The sequence below is a fragment of the Bufo bufo genome, chromosome 7, assembly GCF_905171765.1.
Source record: "Bufo bufo chromosome 7, aBufBuf1.1, whole genome shotgun sequence".
Classification (NCBI taxonomy): Eukaryota; Metazoa; Chordata; class Amphibia; order Anura; family Bufonidae; genus Bufo; species Bufo bufo.
In genome coordinates, this window is record NC_053395.1 from 218,880,018 (window position 1) to 218,892,846 (window position 12,829).

At 46.0% G+C, this 12,829-nt stretch overlaps 1 long non-coding RNA gene across 1 annotated transcript in view; it reads right to left on the bottom strand.

Moving 5' to 3' along the window:
* Positions 1–6,065: 6,065 nt before the first annotated feature.
* The window catches only part of LOC121008859, a 34,170-nt gene continuing 27,406 nt past the window's right edge, over positions 6,066–12,829 (bottom strand). The window contains exons 8-9 of the long non-coding RNA XR_005780627.1: positions 10,102–10,205; positions 6,066–6,149 (exon numbers count right to left, since the gene is read on the bottom strand). This is a non-coding gene — a long non-coding RNA (uncharacterized LOC121008859). The remainder of the gene's footprint in view (positions 6,150–10,101; positions 10,206–12,829) is intronic.

A 12,829-nucleotide genomic window follows, 5' to 3' on the forward strand; every position in this document is an offset into this window, starting at 1 on the left:
CACTAGGGTAGAAGCTAGAATGGATTTCTCACAAGAAGGTTTGTGATGTAACTGGTCACATGCTCTATATTTTTTGCAGGGCCGCGGAACGGAACAACGGATGTGGACAGGACAACGGTGTGCTGTCTGCATCTTTTGCAGCCCCATTAAAATAAATCTGCATTTTTTTGCAGATCGAATGTGGACCAAAAATCCATTTGTGTACATGAGCCCTTCTACCTTATGTCGGTGCAGTCTCCATTCCTGGTTTTGGCTCATAATCACTGACCAAAATACTGAGGTGTGAATAAGGCAGTTACACTGTCCCATCAGTGCTGCCAGGGTAAGACTCTGCGGGGGACACAACCCCAACTGGTAACGCCCTGCTTGCAATTCATTCACAAGCTTTTGGTAGGAATAATAGAGGCAACGGCACAACATAGAGCCATAAGATTAGATCTTCCAGAGTGTTTGTTACACGGGGGATGCAAGTAGTTACTAAACAGACAGGTCAGGAGAGGGGACGGCTCCTCTTATTATTTTTAACACATTTACACCAAACTGGCGAACTTCTAGACCACAGTAAAGAAAAAGATTCTGTCTCAGAGCAGAGGCCGAAAATGCTGATAACAGAGAGCAATAGATATAGCCGCTGCCCCTTATAATGTGCGCCAGTACAAAAAAAATCCTGCTTATAATTTGTGCCAGTATAAAAAATCCCCCCATTTAATAATGGTGCCCCCAGTAGAAGCAATGTGCGCATAGTGCTCCCCCCTGTTACAATAATGGCCCCCATTGTGGCCCATAGCATGGTCTTAAAGAAAAATGGTCCATGTAGGTAGTTTCCCTATCTCACTCATCCGCTCCACGCTCAATTCCATACTCAACCATTCAAGCTGAGAAATTTGGCAGAAGTTCCAAGGTGGGATTGAACCCCCCCCCCAGCACGATAAGTGTGCTGCCCACTATGACCTTCTAGCCAGCCAACCTCTAGAAAAGAAAAAGAACCAAAAAACAGGGAGGGGAGATTGACCTCGTCCACACTGACCTCGTCACAAGGAGACCACCAGCTAACATCATGTGCGTTACCTGACACCGTCAACCCTGGGTTAGCCGATGATCATTCAACCCCTAGGTTGAGGTTGATAGGACCTTAGGGGTTGTCACAATCTGGCCACCCAAGGGCGTCACATGTGCGTTACCTGACCTAGTCAACTCTAGGTCAACCCTCCATCGTCCTTGATTGATCATCCAACCCCTGGAGGTTGTCACAATCAGGCCGGCTTGATGGGCGTCACAGTTAGCTGGTGGTCCCCTTGTATTCTCGCCCTCCCACCTAGCCTAGTAAACGGGTTCTCTATTTATGTGGCTCCTGTGGCAGAGACTTTAAACTCAGGAGAGGTGTGAATTCTACAAAAGAAAGAAAGCGTCAATAAACGAGCGGGGCCGCGCTGACAAACCTACTGCTGTCGAAATCCAAACTAAGAGCAATATTTAGGAGAACTTGGTGATGGTTGTGCTCTTTGCCATCAACTTATTTGCATAACATCCTGGCCATTTGCATAAGTTCCACAGCAAGCCTTCTGATTGGCTGACACTGTGGCCTTATAGGTTAGTGCAGCATCTCCCATGTGGAGCTCTGTTATGGTCGTCTCCATGCAGCCATAGACTCCTCTCCTTCTTCTTCTTCACCTTAGATTTCCCTTGTTAATATTTAAAGGTCATTTTGTTGCATCACAAATTAACAATCTTTACCTGACAATTATATGAAATTATAAAAATCTCTGAATGGTTGTCAGGAAGTATTTTTGAAAATTATATATATATACAAAAATAGCAAAAAACGAAGCAGCACTGTCACCAGGGGTGCACCTAGCCTTTCTGCTGCCTGAGGCGAAAATTGAAACAGCGCCCCCCCCCCCCCCTAATACCAAATTCTTAACCTATCCCCTTCCCTCCTAGCATTACATATATCACTACAGAACAGGGTAATACAGCCCCATACCTCTTACATCCAGTGACGTCTCCTGTGATGTAGATGTTCTCTTTCCTCATATTCTCCTTTCAGAGCTTCAGTACAGACCGCCATTTTTCAGCCATTTTTTCGTCTCTGCATTTTGACAACAAAAAAAAATCGATGTTTACTACTTTTCCATCATCCTCCCATCTTCTGGACAAATCATCCTAACCTCCCCCAATACTGTGCCGCTGTGCTCCCCAATATTATACTGCAGAAAGAGATTAAACCCAGGGGTGCCCCCATGGTTGATAGTGCTGCCAAAGGTCCCAACTAATAATTCTCTGCCAGAGCACACTTAAGCATAACTACTGTGAGGGGGCACAATGTGGGCATTAGTACTGTGATGGGGCACAATGTGGGCATTCGTACTGTGAGGGGGCACAATGTGGGCATTAGTACTGTGAGGGGGCACAATGTTGGCATTAGTACTGTGAGGGGGCACAATGTGGACAATAGTACTTTGATGGGGCACAATGTGGGCATTAGTACTGTGATGGGGCACAATGTGGGCATTCGTACTGTGAGGGGGGCATTAGTACTGTGAGGGGGCAAAATGTGGAAATTAGTACTGTGAGGGGGCACAATGTTGGCATTAGTACTGTGAGGGGGCACATGTGGACATTAGTACTTTGATGGGGCACAATGTGGGCATTAGAACTGTGGGGGGGGGCACAATGTGGGCATTAGTACTGTGAGGGGGCACAATATTGGCATTAGAACTGTGGGGGAGCACAATGTGGGCATTAGTACTGTGAGGGAGCACAATGTGGGTATTAGTACTGTGAGGGGGCACAATGTGGGCATTAGTACTGTGATGGGGCACAATGTGGGCATTCGTACTGTGAGGGGGCATTAGTACTGTGAGGGGGCAAAATGTGGAAATTAGTACTGTGAGGGGGCATCAATGTTTGGCATTAGTACTGTGAGGGGGCACAATGTGGACATTAGTACTTTGATGGGGCACAATGTGGGCATTAGAACTGTGAGGGGCACAATGGGTAGGGCATTAGTACTGTGAGGGGGCACAATATTGGCATTAGAACTGTGGGGGGAGCACAATGTGGGCATTAGTACTGTGAGGGAGCACAATGTGGGTATTAGTACTGTGAGGGGGCACAATGTGGGCATTAGTACTGTGAGGGGCACAATGTGGGCATTGGTACAGTGAGGGGGCACAATGTGAGCATTAGTACTGTGAGGGGGCACAATATGGGTATTAGTACTGTGAGGGAGCACAAAGTGGGTATTAGTACTGTGAGGGAGTACAATGTGGGTATTAGTACTGTGAGGGGGCAAAATGTGTAAAATAGTACTGTGAGGGGGCACAATGTGAAGCCAAGCTACACCTCTGCTGATCGTTTAACAGAAGGGATTAGCTATGAATCTTGATGCACTGCACAGTGATAATTACACCGCTGACTACCCATAGGTATCTGATTCTGGACTCTGGCAGTGTTCCTGTTCGCTTAGGAGTCCGTGCTCTGACTCCATACATTGCTTGGGAGTTCTTGCTTTATGTCCATATGTGGAGTCAGTGCTATGAAGATGAAGCAGGTATCCCCAAGCATTGTCAGTATAGAGACACTAATAGCCTCTATTTGTGAAATTGTTTGTCGGGATTCGAACTCGCAACCATCTGCACTAAAGGCAGGAACCTTAACCACTACACTATAGAGCTACATGGAAAAATGCGGCAGAGAATCCTCATAGTAGTTTCTCATGTATTAGGTATTCATAGGTTCTTGCCTTTAATGTACATGGTTGTCAGTTTGAATCACGGCAGAAATATTTCAAAAATAAAGGCTAAATAAAACTTTAAGACACAGGGTGTCCCCAACAGTAAAAAGTTTGATTTTATTGAAAAAAAAAAAAAAAGGAGCAAAACGTAAAAGATGATGAAATAACACCCGTGTTAGGCCACACCAACCTTTTTAACTTTTGTAAACTTGGCCGGTATTTTTTGCTGAGAAAGGTGGACACTCTAACAGCACCCCCCCGCTCAGGACCTCTATAGGCCCGCTCACTGCAGGAAGCCCCGCCTCAGTCACTGCTGCACTAGGGTAGAAGCTAGAATGGATTTCTCACAAGAAGGTTTGTGATGTAACTGGTCACATGCTCTATATTTTTTGCAGGGCCGCGGAACGGAACAACGGATGTGGACAGGACACGGTGTGCTGTCTGCATCTTTTGCAGCCCCATTAAAATAAATCTGCATTTTTTTTGCAGATCGAATGTGGACCAAAAATCCATTTGTGTACATGAGCCCTTCTACCTTATGTCGGTGCAGTCTCCATTCCTGGTTTTGGCTCATAATCACTGACCAAAATACTGAGGTGTGAATAAGGCATTAACACTGTCCCATCAGTGCTGCCAGGGTAAGACTCTGCGGGGGACACAACCCAACTGGTAACGCCCTGCTTGCAATTCTTTCACAAGCTTTTGGTAGGAATAATAGAGGCACGGCACAACATAGAGCCATAAGATTAGATCTTCCAGGATTGTTGTTACACGGGGGATGCAAGTAGTTACTAAACAGACAGGTCAGGAGAGGGGACGGCTCCTCTTATTATTTTTAACACATTTACACCAAACTGCGAACTTCTAGACCACAGTAAAGAAAAAGATTCTGTCCTCAGAGCAGAGGCCGAAAATGGCTGATAACAGAGAGCAATAGATATAGCCGCTGCCCCTTATAATGTGCGCCAGTACAAAAAAAATCCTGCTTATAATTTGTGCCAGTATAAAAAATCCCCCCATTTAATAATGGGTGCCCCCAGTAGAAGCAATGTGCGCATAGTGCTCCCCCCTGTTTACAATAATGGCCCCCATTGTTGCCCAATAGCATGGTCTTAAATAAAAATGGTCCATGTAGGTAGTTTCCCTATCTCACTCATCCGCTCCACGCTCAATTCCATACACAACCATTCAAGCTGAGAAATTTGGCAGAAGTTCCAAGGTGGGATTGGAACCCCCCCCCCAGCACGATAAGTGTGCTGCCCACTATGACCTTCTAGCCAGCCAACCTCTAGAAAAGAAAAAGAACCAAAAAACAGGGAGGGGAGATTGACCTCGTCCACACTGACCTCGTCACAAGGAGACCACCAGCTAACATCATGTGCGTTACCTGACACCGTCAACCCTGGGGTTAGCCGATGATCATTCAACCCCTAGGTTGAGGTTGATAGGACCTTAGGGGTTGTCACAATCTGGCCACCCAAGGGCGTCACATGTGCGTTACCTGACCTAGTCAACTCTAGGTCAACCCTCCATCGTCCTTGATTGATCATCCAACCCCTGGAGGTTGTCACAATCATGCCGGCTTTGATGGCGTCACAGTTAGCTGGTGGTCCCCTTGTATTCTCGCCCTCCCACCTAGCCTAGTAAACGGGTTCTCTATTTATGTGGCTCCTGTGGCAGAGACTTAAACTCAGGGAGAGGTGTGAATTCTACAAAAGAAAGAAAGCGTCAATAAACTGAGCGGGCCGCGCTGACAAACCTACTGCTGTCGAAATCCAAACTAAGAGCAATATTTAGGAGAACTTGGGTGATGGTTGTGCTCTTTTGCCATCAACTTATTTGCATAACATCCAGGCCATTTGCATAAGTTCCACAGCAAGCCTTCTGATTGGCTGACACTGTGGCCTATAGGTTAGTGCAGCATCTCCCATGTGGAGCTCTGTTATGGTCGTCTCCATGCAGCCATAGACTCCTCTCCTTCTTCTTCTTCACCTTAGATTTTCCCTTGTTAATATTTAAAGGGTCATTTTGTTGCATCACAAATTAACAATCTTTACCTGACAATTATATGAAATTATAAAAATCTCTGAATGGTTGTCAGGAAGTATTTTTGAAAATTATATATATATACAAAAATAGCAAAAAACGAAGCAGCACTGTCACCAGGGGTGCACCTAGCCTTTCTGCTGCCTGAGGCGAAAATTGAAACAGCGCCCCCCCCCCCCCCCCTAATACCAAATTCTTAACCTAGCCCCTTCCCTCCTAGCATTACATATATCACTACAGAACAGGGTAATACAGCCCCATACCTCTTACATCCAGTGACGTCTCCTGTGATGTAGATGTTCTCTTTCCTCATATTCTCCTTTCAGAGCTTCAGTACAGACCGCCATTTTTCAGCCATTTTTCGTCTCTCTGCATTTTGACAACAAAAAAAATCGTAGTTTACTACTTTTCCATCATCCTCCCATCTTCTGACAAATCATCCTACCACCCCCAATACTGTGCCGCTGTGCTCCCCAATATTATACTGCAGAAAGAGATAAACCCAGGGTGCCCCCATGGTGATAGTGCTGCCAAAGGTCCCAACTAATAATTCTCTGCCAGAGCACACTTAAGCATAACTACTGTGAGGGGGCACAATGTGGGCATTAGTACTGTGAGGGGGCATTAGTACTGTGATGGGGCACAATGTGGGCATTCGTACTGTGAGGGGGCATTAGTACTGTGAGGGGGCACAATGTGGGCATTAGTACTGTGAGGGGGCACAATGTTGGCATTAGTACTGTGAGGGGGCACAATGTGGACATTAGTACTTTGATGGGGCACAATGTGGGCATTAGTACTGTGATGGGGCACAATGTGGGCATTCGTACTGTGAGGGGGCATTAGTACTGTGAGGGGGGCAAAATGTGGAAATTAGTACTGTGAGGGGGCACAATGTTGGCATTAGTACTGTGAGGGGGCACAATGTGGACATTAGTACTTTGATGGGGCACAATGTGGGCATTAGAACTGTGAGGGGGCACAATGTGGGCATTAGTACTGTGAGGGGGCACAATATTGGCATTAGAAACTGTGGGGGAGCACAATGTGGGCATTACGTCCTGTGAGGGAGCACAATGTGGGTATTAGTACTGTGAGGGGGCACAATGTGGGCATTAGTACTGTGATGGGGCACAATGTGGGCATTCGTACTGTGAGGGGGCATTAGTACTGTGAGGGGGCCAAATGTGGAAATTAGTACTGTGAGGGGGCACAATGTTGGCATTAGTACTGTGAGGGGGCACAATGTGGACATTAGTACTTTGATGGGGCACAATGTGGGCATTAGTACTGTGAGGGGGCACAATATTGGCATTAGAACTGTGGGGGAGCACAATGTGGGCATTAGTACTGTGAGGGAGCACAATGTGGGTATTAGTACTGTGAGGGGGGCACAATGTGGGCATTAGTACTGTGAGGGGCACAATGTGGGCATTGGTACAGTGAGGGGGCACAATGTGAGCATTAGTACTGTGAGGGGGCACAATATGGGTATTAGTACTGTGAGGGAGCACAAAGTGGGTATTAGTACTGTGAGGGAGTACAATGTGGGTATTAGTACTGTGAGGGGCAAAATGTGTAAAATAGTACTGTGAGGGGGCACAATGTGAAGCCAAGCTACACCTCTGCTGATCGTTTAACAGAAGGGATTAGCTATGAATCTTGATGCACTGCACAGTGATAAATTACACCGCTGACTACCCATAGGTATCTGATTCTGGACTCTGGCAGTGTTCCTGTTCGCTTAGGAGTCCGTGCTCTGACTCCATACATTGCTTGGGAGTTCTTGCTTTATGTCCATATGTGGAGTCAGTGCTATGAAGATGAAGCAGGTATCCCCCAAGCATTGTCAGTATAGAGACACTAATAGCCTCTATTTGTGAAATGTGTTTGTCGGGATTCGAACTCGCAACCATCTGCACTAAAGGCAGGAACCTTAACCACTACACTATAGAGCTACATGGAAAAATGCGGCAGAGAATCCTCATAGTAGTTTCTCATGTATTAGGTATTCATAGGTTCTTGCCTTTAATGTACATGGTTGTCAGTTTGAATCAGGGCAGAAATATTTCAAAAATAAAGGCTAAATAAAACTTTAAGACACAGGGTGTCCCCAACAGTAAAAAGTTTGATTTTATTGAAAAAAAAAAAAAAGGAGCAAAACGTAAAAGATGATGAAATAACACCCGTGTTAGGCCACACCAACCTTTTTAACTTTTGTAAACTTGGCCGGTATTTTTTGCTGGGAAGGTGGACACTCTAACAGCACCCCCCGCTCAGGACCTCTATAGGCCCGCTCACTGCAGGAAGCCCCGCCTCAGTCACTGCTGCACTAGGGTAGAAGCTAGAATGGATTTCTCACAAGAAGGTTTGTGATGTAACTGGTCACATGCTCTATATTTTTTGCAGGGCCGCGGAACGGAACAACGGATGTGGACAGGACACGGTGTGCTGTCTGCATCTTTTGCAGCCCCATTAAAATAAATCTGCATTTTTTTGCAGATCGAATGTGGACCAAAAATCCATTTGTGTACATGAGCCCTTCTACCTTATGTCGGTGCAGTCTCCATTCCTGGTTTTGGCTCATAATCACTGACCAAAATACTGAGGTGTGAATAAGGCATTACACTGTCCCATCAGTGCTGCCAGGGTAAGACTCTGCGGGGACACAACCCCAACTGGTAACGCCCTGCTTGCAATTCTTTCACAAGCTTTTGGTAGGAATAATAGAGGCACGGCACAACATAGAGCCATAAGATTAGATCTTCCAGGATTGTGTTACACGGGGGATGCAAGTAGTTACTAAACAGACAGGTCAGGAGAGGGGACGGCTCCTCTTATTATTTTTAACACATTTACAACCAAACTGCGAACTTCTAGACCACAGTAAAGAAAAAGATTCTGTCCTCAGAGCAGAGGCCGAAAATGGCTGATAACAGAGAGCAATAGATATAGCCGCTGCCCCTTATAATGTGCGCCAGTACAAAAAAAATCCTGCTTATAATTTGTGCCAGTATAAAAAATCCCCCCATTTAATAATGGGTGCCCCCAGTAGAAGCAATGTGCGCATAGTGCTCCCCCCTGTTACAATAATGGCCCCCATTGTGGCCCAATAGCATGGTCTTAAAGAAAAATGGTCCATGTAGGTAGTTTCCCTATCTCACTCATCCGCTCCACGCTCAATTCCATACACAACCATTCAAGCTGAGAAATTTGGCAGAAGTTCCAAGGTGGGATTGGAACCCCCCCCCCCAGCACGATAAGTGTGCTGCCCACTATGACCTTCTAGCCAGCCAACCTCTAGAAAAGAAAAAGAACCAAAAAACAGGGAGGGGAGATTGACCTCGTCCACACTGACCTCGTCACAAGGAGACCACCAGCTAACATCATGTGCGTTACCTGACACCGTCAACCCTGGGGTTAGCCGATGATCATTCAACCCCTAGGTTGAGGTTGATAGGACCTTAGGGGTTGTCACAATCTGGCCACCCAAGGGCGTCACATGTGCGTTACCTGACCTAGTCAACTCTAGGTCAACCCTCCATCGTCCTTGATTGATCATCCAACCCCTGGAGGTTGTCACAATCAGGCCGGCTTTGATGGGCGTCACAGTTAGCTGGTGGTCCCCTTGTATTCTCGCCCTCCCACCTAGCCTAGTAAACGGGTTTCTCTATTTATGTGGCTCCTGTGGCAGAGACTTTAAACTCAGGGAGAGGTGTGAATTCTACAAAAGAAAGAAAGCGTCAATAAACTGAGCGGGCCGCGCTGACAAACCTACTGCTGTCGAAATCCAAACTAAGAGCAATATTTAGGAGAACTTGGGTGATGGTTGTGCTCTTTTGCCATCAACTTATTTGCATAACATCCAGGCCATTTGCATAAGTTCCACAGCAAGCCTTCTGATTGGCTGACACTGTGGCCTATAGGTTAGTGCAGCATCTCCCATGTGGAGCTCTGTTATGGTCGTCTCCATGCAGCCATAGACTCCTCTCCTTCTTCTTCTTCACCTTAGATTTTCCCTTGTTAATATTTAAAGGGTCATTTTGTTGCATCACAAATTAACAATCTTTACCTGACAATTATATGAAATTATAAAAATCTCTGAATGGTTGTCAGGAAGTATTTTTGAAAATTATATATATATACAAAAATAGCAAAAAACGAAGCAGCACTGTCACCAGGGGTGCACCTAGCCTTTCTGCTGCCTGAGGCGAAAATTGAAACAGCGCCCCCCCCCCCCCATACCAAATTCTTAACCTAGCCCCTTCCCTCCTAGCATTACATATATCACTACAGAACAGGGTAATACAGCCCCATACCTCTTACATCCAGTGACGTCTCCTGTGATGTAGATGTTCTCTTTCCTCATATTCTCCTTTCAGAGCTTCAGTACAGACCGCCATTTTTCAGCCATTTTTCGTCTCTGCATTTGACAACAAAAAAAAATCGTAGTTTACTACTTTTTCCATCATCCTCCCATCTTCTGGACAAATCATCCTACCACCCCCAATACTGTGCCGCTGTGCTCCCCAATATTATACTGCAGAAAGAGATAAACCCAGGGTGCCCCCATGGTGATAGTGCTGCCAAAGGTCCCAACTAATAATTCTCTGCCAGAGCACACTTAAGCATAACTACTGTGAGGGGGCACAATGTGGGCATTCGTACTGTGAGGGGGCATTAGTACTGTGAGGGGGCACAATGTGGGCATTAGTACTGTGAGGGGGGCACAATGTTGGCATTAGTACTGTGAGGGGGCACAATGTGGACATTAGTACTTTGATGGGGCACAATGTGGGCATTAGTACTGTGATGGGGCACAATGTGGGCATTCGTACTGTGAGGGGGCATTAGTACTGTGAGGGGGCAAAATGTGGAAATTAGTACTGTGAGGGGGCACAATGTTGGCATTAGTACTGTGAGGGGGCACAATGTGGACATTAGTACTTTGATGGGGCACAATGTGGGCATTAGAACTGTGAGGGGGGCACAATGTGGGCATTAGTACTGTGAGGGGGCACAATATTGGCATTAGAACTGTGGGGGAGCACAATGTGGGCATTAGTACTGTGAGGGAGCACAATGTGGGTATTAGTACTGTGAGGGGGCACAATGTGGGCATTAGTACTGTGATGGGGCACAATGTGGGCATTCGTACTGTGAGGGGGCATTAGTACTGTGAGGGGGCAAAATGTGGAAATTAGTACTGTGAGGGGGCACAATGTTGGCATTAGTACTGTGAGGGGGCACAATGTGGACATTAGTACTTTGATGGGGCACAATGTGGGCATTAGAACTGTGAGGGGGCACAATGTGGGCATTAGTACTGTGAGGGGGCACAATATTGGCATTAGAACTGTGGGGGAGCACAATGTGGGCATTAGTACTGTGAGGGAGCACAATGTGGGTATTAGTACTGTGAGGGGGCACAATGTGGGCATTAGTACTGTGAGGGGCACAATGTGGGCATTGGTACAGTGAGGGGGCACAATGTGAGCATTAGTACTGTGAGGGGGCACAATATGGGTATTAGTACTGTGAGGGAGCACAAAGTGGGTATTAGTACTGTGAGGGAGTACAATGTGGGTATTAGTACTGTGAGGGGGCAAAATGTGTAAAATAGTACTGTGAGGGGGCACAATGTGAAGCCAAGCTACACCTCTGCTGATCGTTTAACAGAAGGGATTAGCTATGAATCTTGATGCACTGCACAGTGATAAATTACAACCGCTGACTACCCATAGGTATCTGATTCTGGACTCTGGCAGTGTTCCTGTTCGCTTAGGAGTCCGTGCTCTGACTCCATACATTGCTTGGGAGTTCTTGCTTTATGTCCATATGTGGAGTCAGTGCTATGAAGATGAAGCAGGTATCCCCAAGCATTGTCAGTATAGAGACACTAATAGCCTCTATTGTGAAATGTGTTTGTCGGGATTTGAACTCGCAACCATCTGCACTAAAGGCAGGAACCTTAACCACTACACTATAGAGCTACATGGAAAAATGCGGCAGAGAATCCTCATAGTAGTTTCTCATGTATTAGGTATTCATAGTTTCTTGCCTTTAATGTACATGGTTGTCAGTTTGAATCAGGGCAGAAATATTTCAAAAATAAAGGCTAAATAAAACTTTAAGACACAGGGTGTCCCCAACAGTAAAAAGTTTGATTTTATTGAAAAAAAAAAAAAAGGAGCAAAACGTAAAAGATGATGAAATAACACCCTGTTAGGCCACACCAACCTTTTTAACTTTTGTAAACTTGGCCGGTATTTTTTGCTGGAAAGGTGGACACTCTAACAGCACCCCCCGCTCAGGACCTCTATAGGCCCGCTCACTGCAGGAAGCCCCGCCTCAGTCACTGCTGCACTAGGGGTAGAAGCTAGAATGGATTTCTCACAAGAAGGTTTGTGATGTAACTGGTCACATGCTCTATATTTTTTTGCAGGGCCGCGGAACGGAACAACGGATGTGGACAGGACACGGTGTGCTGTCTGCATCTTTTGCAGCCCCATTAAAATAAATCTGCATTTTTTTGCAGATCGAATGTGGGACCAAAAATCCATTTGTGTACATGAGCCCTTCTACCTTATGTCGGTGCAGTCTCCATTCCTGGTTTTGGCTCATAATCACTGACCAAAATACTGAGGTGTGAATAAGGCATTACACTGTCCCATCAGTGCTGCCAGGGTAAGACTCTGCGGGGACACAACCCCAACTGGTAACGCCCTGCTTGCAATTCTTTCACAAGCTTTTGGTAGGAATAATAGAGGCACGGCACAACATAGAGCCATAAGATTAGATCTTCCAGGATTGTTGTTACACGGGGGATGCAAGTAGTTACTAAACAGACAGGTCAGGAGAGGGGACGGCTCCTCTTATTATTTTTAACACATTTACACCAAACTGCGAACTTCTAGACCACAGTAAAGAAAAAAGATTCTGTCCTCAGAGCAGAGGCCGAAAATGGCTGATAACAGAGAGCAATAGATATAGCCGCTGCCCCTTATAATGTGCGCCAGTACAAAAAAAATCCTGCTTATAATTTGT